This window comes from Lynx canadensis, chromosome C1 (genome assembly GCF_007474595.2).
Source record: "Lynx canadensis isolate LIC74 chromosome C1, mLynCan4.pri.v2, whole genome shotgun sequence".
In the NCBI taxonomy this organism is placed as follows: domain Eukaryota; kingdom Metazoa; phylum Chordata; class Mammalia; order Carnivora; family Felidae; genus Lynx; species Lynx canadensis.
In genome coordinates, this window is record NC_044310.1 from 20,441,902 (window position 1) to 20,451,038 (window position 9,137).

At 57.0% G+C, this 9,137-nt stretch overlaps 1 protein-coding gene across 5 annotated transcripts in view; it reads right to left on the bottom strand.

Moving 5' to 3' along the window:
* AHDC1 (AT-hook DNA binding motif containing 1) overlaps nucleotides 1–2,519 on the bottom strand; it is a 64,235-nt gene extending 61,716 nt beyond the window's left edge. For 3 of the 5 annotated variants that reach the window (XM_030325182.1, XM_030325186.1, XM_030325185.1), the window contains exons 1-2: nucleotides 2,206–2,519; nucleotides 1,877–1,974 (exon numbers count right to left, since the gene is read on the bottom strand). The gene's annotated coding sequence lies outside the window, so the exon portion shown is untranslated. Of the gene's footprint in view, nucleotides 1–1,876; nucleotides 2,045–2,205 lie in introns of those variants that run through there. The other 2 variants (XM_030325184.1, XM_030325183.1) reach the window with 2 other exon arrangements.
* Between the last annotated feature and the right edge of the window lie 6,618 nt (nucleotides 2,520–9,137).

Below are 9,137 nucleotides of genomic sequence, written 5' to 3' on the forward strand. Positions count from 1 at the left end.
ACATCTGCTCAAAGGAAGGAGATGGCAAGCAGCGTGCACATGCCACCTGGGGGGTCCCCCCACAGCTCACCACCACAATCCAGCCTCCAAGCCAAGGGTGGGGGGGGGGATGGACAGACTGGTAATCTTTCACTTAAAAGCCCCAGCTCACACAGTTACACACACACACACACACACACACACACACACACACACACACACACACACACGGGGCCACAAGGAACAGGAACAAGCCAACAATAGAAACACCCCAAATACTCCTGGCAGGACTCTGCCCAGGCCCGGGCACATGCCCCCGCCCCGCCAGCAGCAGCAGCAGCAGCAGCGGACAAAATGTGGCCACCCTGACCCGGAGGCAAAGCTTGTCCTCACACCCTGAGCTCTGCCCAGGGAGCTGGGGCCAAGTCCCGCCTGACACCAACTGGTCCGGCGGGAAACGCCTGCCCAGCCAGACAGGCACAGGCCCCCCAAGGGTCCCTCCTTGTGCTCAGGGACCAGGCTGGTGCAGCCTGGCCCTGCCTCCCAGGGTGACGCCTGGGCCCAAATTCAGCTGGCCCTGCCAGTCAGGCACTGGTGCAGAACCGAGGGCACCAGGCTCAGCCCCTCCCAGCCCAGCCCCAGGGCCCCCAAGCTAGGAGGGAGGGGGGACTCCCCACCCCTCCACATCTGGCCCTGGCCCCCAGGGTCTGCGGTAGAGAATTCCCGCCCCCGCTTCTCTCTCTCTCTTTCTCTCTCCCTCCTCCCGCTCTGTGCCCGCTGCCCGCCTCAGGGACAGCCCCAGCTCCCGCCTCCGGCCAGCAAGGCCCACATCCTTCCTCCCTCAGCTGGCCCCTTTGCCTGGCAGGAGGCTGGGGGGGTCAGGCTGCTAGGGAACCCCTCCAGCTCCCATCAGTCCTCATCCCCAGCCCCCAAACTCTGGGTTGCTGTCCCTTTTCCTGTAGAACAGGAAACAAGGTTATTTCCTAGACTCAGAGCCAGCCCCCTGCCCCTCTGGCTCTGCCCAGGGACCAGGACCCAGCAGGAGAAGGCGCACTCAGCCAAAAGGCACAGGGATTCAGCAATTCACCCCCAGCTTCGGGCCCAGGGGGCTGACAGCTGTCACTCAGCACCCCACCCCCTGGGGAAGAGGGGGCCCGATTCAATCAGAGCCCCAGAGGAAACGCATTGATAGGCGATTATTTATTTATTTATGCAAAAGTGAGCCGACTTTGTTCGCCAGGTAACCGGGCATGCGGCCCAACCCCTCCGGCCCTGGCCACCCCCAAATCCCTCCTCCGCCCCACACCCCCTCCGGGTCATTAGGTCCCCGCCCCTCAACTCCCAGAGCACCAGCGGAACCTTGGGATTTGGGGGTTGGAGGGGAGGGGCTCCTCCCTCCGCAGTCTCCCCCTTTCCCAGCGCCGTTCCTAAAATCCAGCCTTGTTCTCCGCTCCCACGGTCCCCCCTTCATTCCCCCCCCCCACATTCTCAGCAAGCTGGAGAGCAAATTGCAGTTTTAAATCCAAAGACCGAGGGAGGAGGAAGGAGGAGGGGGCGCGCGGCAGCGCTGGGCGCGCACCTCGCCCCCGAGCCGGGGGAGCTGCGGGGCGGCCAGGAAACCCGAGAACCCCCCCTCCCCACCCCCCCTTCTCGTCCACCTCCCCCTCCCCCTTCCCGGCGCTGCCTGCCAGGCTTCGAGCCGAGCCCAGCCGAGCCGCGGGCCCCGGTGGAAACAAAGACCGATCGCACCGCGGGCACCGCAGCCACCGGGTCCCGCGGACCGGACCGGGGCGCGCGGAGGGGGCGCGGGCCCCCCCCCCCCCCGGTGCGCTGCACAAAAGAGCCCGGCCGGCCGGTCCCCAGCGGGGTCTAGGGCTGGGGAGGAGGCGCCACTCACCGGAGTGCTGGGCTGCCGGCTCCGTGGGTCCGAGCCAGGCGAGGGGCTTTGGGGGGCGTCTGTCTTCCGGCGGCGGCAGCGACGCGGGAGCCCGGCTGCTGGGGAGAGGAGTCGTGGAGGAGCCCTGAGCCGCCCGCCGTTGCTGACAGCATGGCTCGCGTCTCGGCTCACATTCTCCGCCGCTAACTCCGCTGGACACGGCCCCCCGCTCCCGCGGCGCCCCCCCCACCTCGATCACTCCTTCGCTCTCTGTGCCCCCCTCGCTCCCCCCGCCGCGCACACACTCTCACAGCCCTGGACACCCCCGCCCCCACCCCCCCATTGCAAACCTGGGAGGGAACGCGCCCCGCGTAGTCCTCCTCCTGCTCCTCCTCCTCCGCCCTCCTCCCTCCCGCTCTCTGGCTGTCTGTCTGTCTCTCTGACTGTCTCTATCTCTCGCTCTCTCTGCCTTTCTCTGCTTTCCGAGCTGGGTGGGAAAAGGAAATGAGGACAGAAAGCAGACGCTGGCTTTGGGTGGTGGTAGCTGGATTCCCTCTCTCCCTCCCTCCTCCTCCTCCCCTCCCTCCTCCTGCCTTCTGCTCTCTCCGCTGCGAGCGGGGCTGAGCGCAGCCTGGCGGGTGGCTCGCTCTGCCCGCCCGCCCGCCCGCCCGCCTGTCTGTCTGTCTGGTCTGCCTCGCTCGCTCCCTCCCTCCGTCTCTCGCCCTCGCCCTGCCTGCCTGCCTCTCTCCGTCTCCGCCGCCGCCGCCGCTGCCTCTGCGAGCTCGCCTTACCTTCGCCGCTCACCATCCGGAACCCCAGGGGGGAGCGCGCGCGCGGCACGCCGGGACTTGTAGTCCCCACCCCGGCCGCTCGGCGAGCGGGGCGGGCGGGGCCGCGCCGGCTGCTCCGACGGCGCGGCCCTGGGCCCGCGGGGACAGCGCGCGGGCCCTTCTGGCGGGGGTGCGTCCTCGTTTACCAAGGGTGCTGGTTCTCCCCAAGGATTAGGGATGTTTCCCACGTTCCTTGTTCTCCGCGGGAGGCTCTGGCTCGAGCGAAGGTTGCGGGTGGGAGCGAAGGGGCGGGGTCTGAGAATGGAATGAGTCGAATAGGGAATCAAGGGATTAGCCAAAGGGCCTGCGACTTTCTGGGGCGCCCCAATTAAATGATAGACGGAAAAGAGAGAGGGGAGGACTCGCTTTCTGAGTCTGAGGACGTTCTTCGTCTCTGAAAAGGTTTCCTATTGAGTAAAGCACAACGGTTTTTGACGGGAGGGCTGCTCCAGAAACCTCAAAGCCCACCACTGCTTCCTCCTCATTCAGGGACCCCCGTCCCAAACTCTGAGCTCTGGGTTTAGCCCCTCCACCTCCTAGTTTTCCTAGAAGTCCAAGGGCGGCCAGGGCACCAAAGTCCTGGATAATCAACAAATGGCACCCCTCCCCCCTTCCTGAATTCTACTGAGCATTTTGGTTTTTTCAGGAAGCAAGATTCGCATTCAACAGTTCAGAACCCCTGCTGCGGCCAGGGGGCTGGGTTCAGCACTTTCACCTACCTCCTCTTCAGGTCACATCTGTTATCCAGCCCCTAGCTCTGGGCCCCCTGCCTGGCCTATCCCCACAGATGAGAATGTGCCCTGCCTGGGCCTGGTTACCAAGGGGAAGTAGCTGGACAGCCCAGGAAGGAAAACTGCTGCTGCTGCTGCTGCTGCTGCTGCTGCTGCCATTTACTGGACACAGCAGGACCCTTCAGTCCCAAAAGGACCTGGTGAAATGGTGCTGTTACCATTTCCACTTTAGGGATGAGGGCAGTGAGGCTCGGGTCCCCTCATTTGGAACTGGTAGAGCCCAGCCAGACCAGGCAGGAATTGTCTGATCCCAAAGCCCACTTCTTAATCTCTGAGCCATGACAGGGAGTTGTGACTCCCAGGTCTCTGTCTGACCTTCATTCCCAGCATCTGTGTATCCTCCCTCGGTACTTTAATTCAACACATGTTAACTGAGATATGCAGGGCTCACAGGGGACACCAAAATGAATAATGCAGGATCACTGTCCTGTCCTCAGTATCTACCAACATCAGCCCTGACTGGTACTCTGCGAGTCCCATTTCATCTGTGTGTCTGACATTCCTTTGCCCTGTGTCTGCTGGCTTTGTCTGTCTTGCTCCATGTCTGAAGTTCCTCCAGCAGTGCCTTTGTCCTTGGCCCACCTGTTTCTGACTCCTCCTTTGGCCCTGCCGTGTGATGGCCAGCGTGTGACAAAGGCAGGTGGTGACATTTCACCAACTGTAGCTCCCTGTCACCACCTTCCCTACACCTCTTTAGGACAGTCTGAAACCCCCAGAGGGCAAAAGAAGGGGGTTCTGGGGGCCACTCTCTATTGGCCCTTTGATGGGGGAGGGCGGGGAGGGCAACGGCAATGAGACAGACCTAGGACTCTAAACAGTGCACCTATTGATCTGGCATCATGGGGCTGGCATGGCCAGCTGGAGAGGCCCCCATTTGGGAGCAGCTCCTCTTTGCAGGCAAGCCTTGGGTTCAAAGATTTATTCATTGAATGGGAAGTATTATAAGGTCAGATATTAATGAAAGCAGTGGTTTAAGTTGTTAGGGGCTCTTTGCAGGTCCAAAGCCTGATTCTAAAGTTATCACAAGTAGATGAGGCTTTTTTGCATCTTGCTCTAGCTGGTCCCCCATGGGAGCGACTTTAGCATTGGGAGGGTGGAAGAGGCTCAGGTTTCCCTTTCTTTTACACCTGCCGCCCCCCCCCCCCACCATCCTTACTCACTAGGCTTTGCCACAGAGCTGAAGATCCCACCCTGTCTGAATCAAGTGTTGGGAGGAAGTTGGGTGGGGTAGTACCGGATGGTTTAGGGGAGATGAGAAACCCCAGGTAGATTGAGATGAAGGGGAATTCGCGAAAGACATGAGAGGTTTAATGACGAGGTGCAGAGGGGAAGATCAGCTGGGCAGGCCATGGCAGAGAGGAATTGCAGTTACGTTGTGTCTCCAAGCATGCACCTTCCACCCCAGGCTGCTTCAGGCTGTCCCCTCCCCAGAGAGGGTGGGTACTATTAGCACCTAAGGTATTGAACATCACTGGAAACCGAGCATTACCAGGTTTTCCAGTCATTTGGAGGCTGGTGTTTCTCTTGGAGCTTCTCTAAATCTCGTGCGGTGTTGGGGGGGTGGGGGTGGGGGGGGGGGGCTTCCCAGACAAACTCAAACTGATTCTTCCCGTGGGCTGCTGCTGCCACCTAGTGTCTAATCTCCATGCCTGCTCCAGTAGCGGCAGTCTAAAAGGGGCTACCCAGTCCTCTGAAATAGTGTCATGGTCACTACTGGCTGGGCAGGGGAGCTGTAAGCTCCCCCCGCCACCCCCCCCCAAGAAGGCAGATGTGAAGAAGAGGACCCAGGTTCTGGAAGAGTCTGCATCATCCCTTTCTGGGCTCAGCTCACTACAACCACTTCTGTTTTAATGTACACAGTAGGTGGTATACCTAGATCCTAGGAAGTGGAGGGGAGAGTCTAGGGCTAAAACCGTGTGGCAAGACAGTTTGGAGGCCATGTGGGAATAGGAACCAGACAGATCTGGTTCTGCTTCTGCTTCTACTTGTGTGTCCTTAACCTCTCTGAGTCTCAGTTACCACATGTGTAAAATGGAAGAGTAATTCCTTCCCTGTCTTCCCGGCACAGCCAGGGAGATTTACTGGGCACAAGAATTCGCTTTGAAAACTGACAAGGGCATGCTGAGGGATTGAGTCATGATAATAATAACGACAATAAATGAGAGGTCACAGCAGTCTGGAGCCAGGCCCTTGGTTGTTGGGGCTCATGGGAAGGGCAGCGTGAAATGAGCCTTGGGTAGGGATGGGCACTGCCTTCCCTGATGACAGAAGTTCTGGGCCTAGCCTCAGACTTGGAGCTCACCTCAGGGGAGGTGTGGCTTGTTAGAGGGTGGTTCAGCCCAGTCCACAGAAGGAGAAACTGAGTCCCAGAGAGGTTGAGGGACTGTTCTAAGTCTCTGAGCCACAGATCCAGGATCAAGAGGCCCATTATGGCCTTGGTCTTCCCCTCCCCAGGATGGGAACAGCTCAGAGCGGGGGCCCAAGAGACCATGGAAGCAGGAAGCCCCGCCTATCATGGTACAGTGGGAACTAAGGCCCCCAGGCCCCCATTATCCCTCCTCCTAGGCTAGCCCCACCCCCTGCAAGTCCTCCCACATTCCTCCAGGCAACAGGAAACCCCAGCTGCAGTCCAGACTTCAAACAGCTCCTCCCTCTGGGCAGGGGGTGTGGGAGGAGAGGCCAGAGGCCAGAGGGCAAAGGTCAGCTTTGTTCCTGCTGGAGGTGATGAAGGACGCTGGGGGGAGGGGGGGGGGACACAGAAGGGGGCAGGGTAGGGTCCTTGACAGCCACACTGCGTGCACGTGCATGTGTGTGTGTGTGTGTGTGTGTGTGTCACTGTCAGCCTATGTCTGGAGGTTAATGTGTGTCCTTGGTTTCCCTTGGGCTTGTGTACCTGAGTTATGCGTCTGAGTGTACATCACTATGGAATTGTTCGTGGGTGCTCAGCCTGGGATCCCACTGACATGTCTGTAAGTGACATCACATGTATTGATACGTACAGTTCACAGACCTGCTCAAAGCTATGTCGTCTCCTATTAGTGTGACCTGGTGTAGTTCTTTGTGTCCGAAGGGATATCCCTCTTCTGACTCTTCCCCTGCCGCACCCCCCCCCCCATTCCTTCCTCTGCATTGGTCGCCAAAGGGTTCATTCTGAACAGCGAATCTTTGTTACTCCCCTGCTCAAAATCCTGTGGTGTTCCATTGCCGAAGGCTTAGAATCCTAGCCTGAGCACCTGGCAGACATGACCACTGCCTACCTGGCTATCTTCATCTTTAGCTACTAATGCCCCTGAAAATTTACACTCTAGTCACACCTCCCTAATTGTAACTCCCTGCACGGTCCCATTTCCTGCCTCTGAGCTCACTTAATTCTGTCGAGTCTAGAATGCCCTTCTCTTTCTTCTTTGCCAAGCAAACTTTCGCTCCTTTTTCAAGTGTCTGGCGAAGCAACACCTCCACTGAGACGCCTTCCAGACCTCTCCCTGTCCAACTGAGTCCTAACTATTCTCCCATGCATTCTTTATTGCCATTTTCAGCCTGGGTATGTCCCATTCATCTATCATTAAACTGTGAGCTCTCTGAGAGCAAGAACTGTGATTTGTTTCCCATCCTGTGGTGGGAAGGTCCTGAAGGGACCTAGTCTCCCCATCCCAGGGGAAAGTTTCCTGGAGCTCTAGGTGTAGTACCCAGAGTGGACACGAGAGGGAGTATGGACATCGCTGCAGGACAAACCTGGCGCTGTGGTGTGTGTGTGTGTGTGTGTGTGTGTGTGTGTGTGTGTGTGTAAAATAGGGCGTGGGAGAGAACTACTGGAGTAGATAGTCCACTCAGCTCAGTCCTGGAACAATAGGATCGAGGATACACTCACCCCCAGTAAGTCCTGGCCACCCCCCCAGATTTCTGCTCTGGCTTCTCTTCACAACTCAGGGGCCATACCTCTGGATTTCTGACCCTCCTACCCTTTGCCTCTGATCTTCCAACCTTCTTCTGCCTGCCTCATCTGCACCCTCAATCCTCCCATACATAATTACTTGCACTTGCCTGACTTGGCCTTGCTCTACCATACCTCTGAACCTTTGCACATGCTGTTCCCTCCATGGGACATGATCTCACCCTCTGGCTGCTTCATCAAGCAGATTTCTCGTTCACATCCTCAAAGAAGTCTCCCTTGGCCTCCAGACTGACCTTGCCCCTAAGTGTTGTAATTATTTACTGTTCTGCCTCCTGGACAAGACCAGCCTACAGGAGACATCAGTAAATGTCTGCAAAATTAATAAATGACTTAGTTCTGTTATGAACATAATCCTCAGCATATGTGGGGTTACTCCAGACACCTAGCTGCACCATGCCCTCCCTGAAGTTGACTGTGGGTTAGTATTATACGTTTCCATGCTGCCCCATGAAATCAGGGAATGACACAGTAGGATGCATGAGATTTTAAGTCAAAAGGCTCAAATCCTGACTCTACCATCCAGCTGTATGACCTTGGGCAAGTGCTGTAGCCACTCGGAGTCTTCATTTCCTCTTTTGTAAAATGGGAATAAACACACTCGACCTCGTGGTGAGGATCAAATTAGATGATGCATGTGAAACACCCGGCATTAGTCAATTAGGTGTCCTCCTCCCCCACCATGAACTTGGAAATAAAATTGCCCTCTGAGTCTTAAGCCAGTAAAATCCACACAGCATCACGGAGGAGAGGAGCCAGGTGGGGGAGTGAATGAGGCGAGAGATGGTTTTGTAAACGACTGAAGAGTTTTGTGAACGGTGGAAACCCGCAATCAAGGTGACCCGCCTGTAATCTCAGGGAGGCAGGGCGAGGATGTGATTGAAATTGAGAAAACAGAGGCCTAATCAATTGCATTGTGCTCTATCTGAAGGGAACAGAAGGATGCACAGAAAAGGGGGTGCAAAGGAGAATTCATTCGGCTGAAGCAGAGGGAGGCACAGGGAACCAGCAGATACAGGGATTCCAGGCTCAGGTAGCTCTGGTCTCTGCTGAGGAGCAGTGAGGGCCTGGTAAACTCCAGGAGGTTCACTACCCTGCTGGGCCTTCACTGAAACTAAATGGGTGTCCAGGTACCAGGCATAGCCCCATTGGATAGACAAGAGTATTCTGGTCCTAGGAGAAGACTGTTGAGGCTACGAACACTAATTTTGGGGTCAGAGGATCTGGTTCAAGCCCCCACTCAACTACTTAAAAGTATTTACTCCACCGTGCCTCAGTTTCCTTATCAGTAAAATGAAGAAGATCAATAGCCTCCTCCTCATGGGGTGCCGTGAGGATCAGATGACAGCACGCACTTAGCAGGACGCCTGGTGTAGAATAAATAATTCGTAAATGGTAGCGACAAAGAGAACTAACGTGAGTTGGGCATTTTATTGCCATTTCACAGGTGAGGAGATTGAGGCTTGGAGAGATTAATAACTTGGCCCAAGTCACAAAGCTAGTGAGTGGTGGAGGCAAGATTCACACCAGGCACTGAAGTTCCAAAGCTGGGCTCTTATCTGCTTACTCCAGGACAGGCAGAATCACTGGGCCTCCAGCTTGTGCGTCAGGCCCTTGTGAGTTTAGTCAGCCAGAGACTGGCTCTCAGGAAGCCATGGCCCGAGTTTGAGTGTGCAGAGCTAAGTGTCCTGCCCCTGTGACCACCTCTCAGC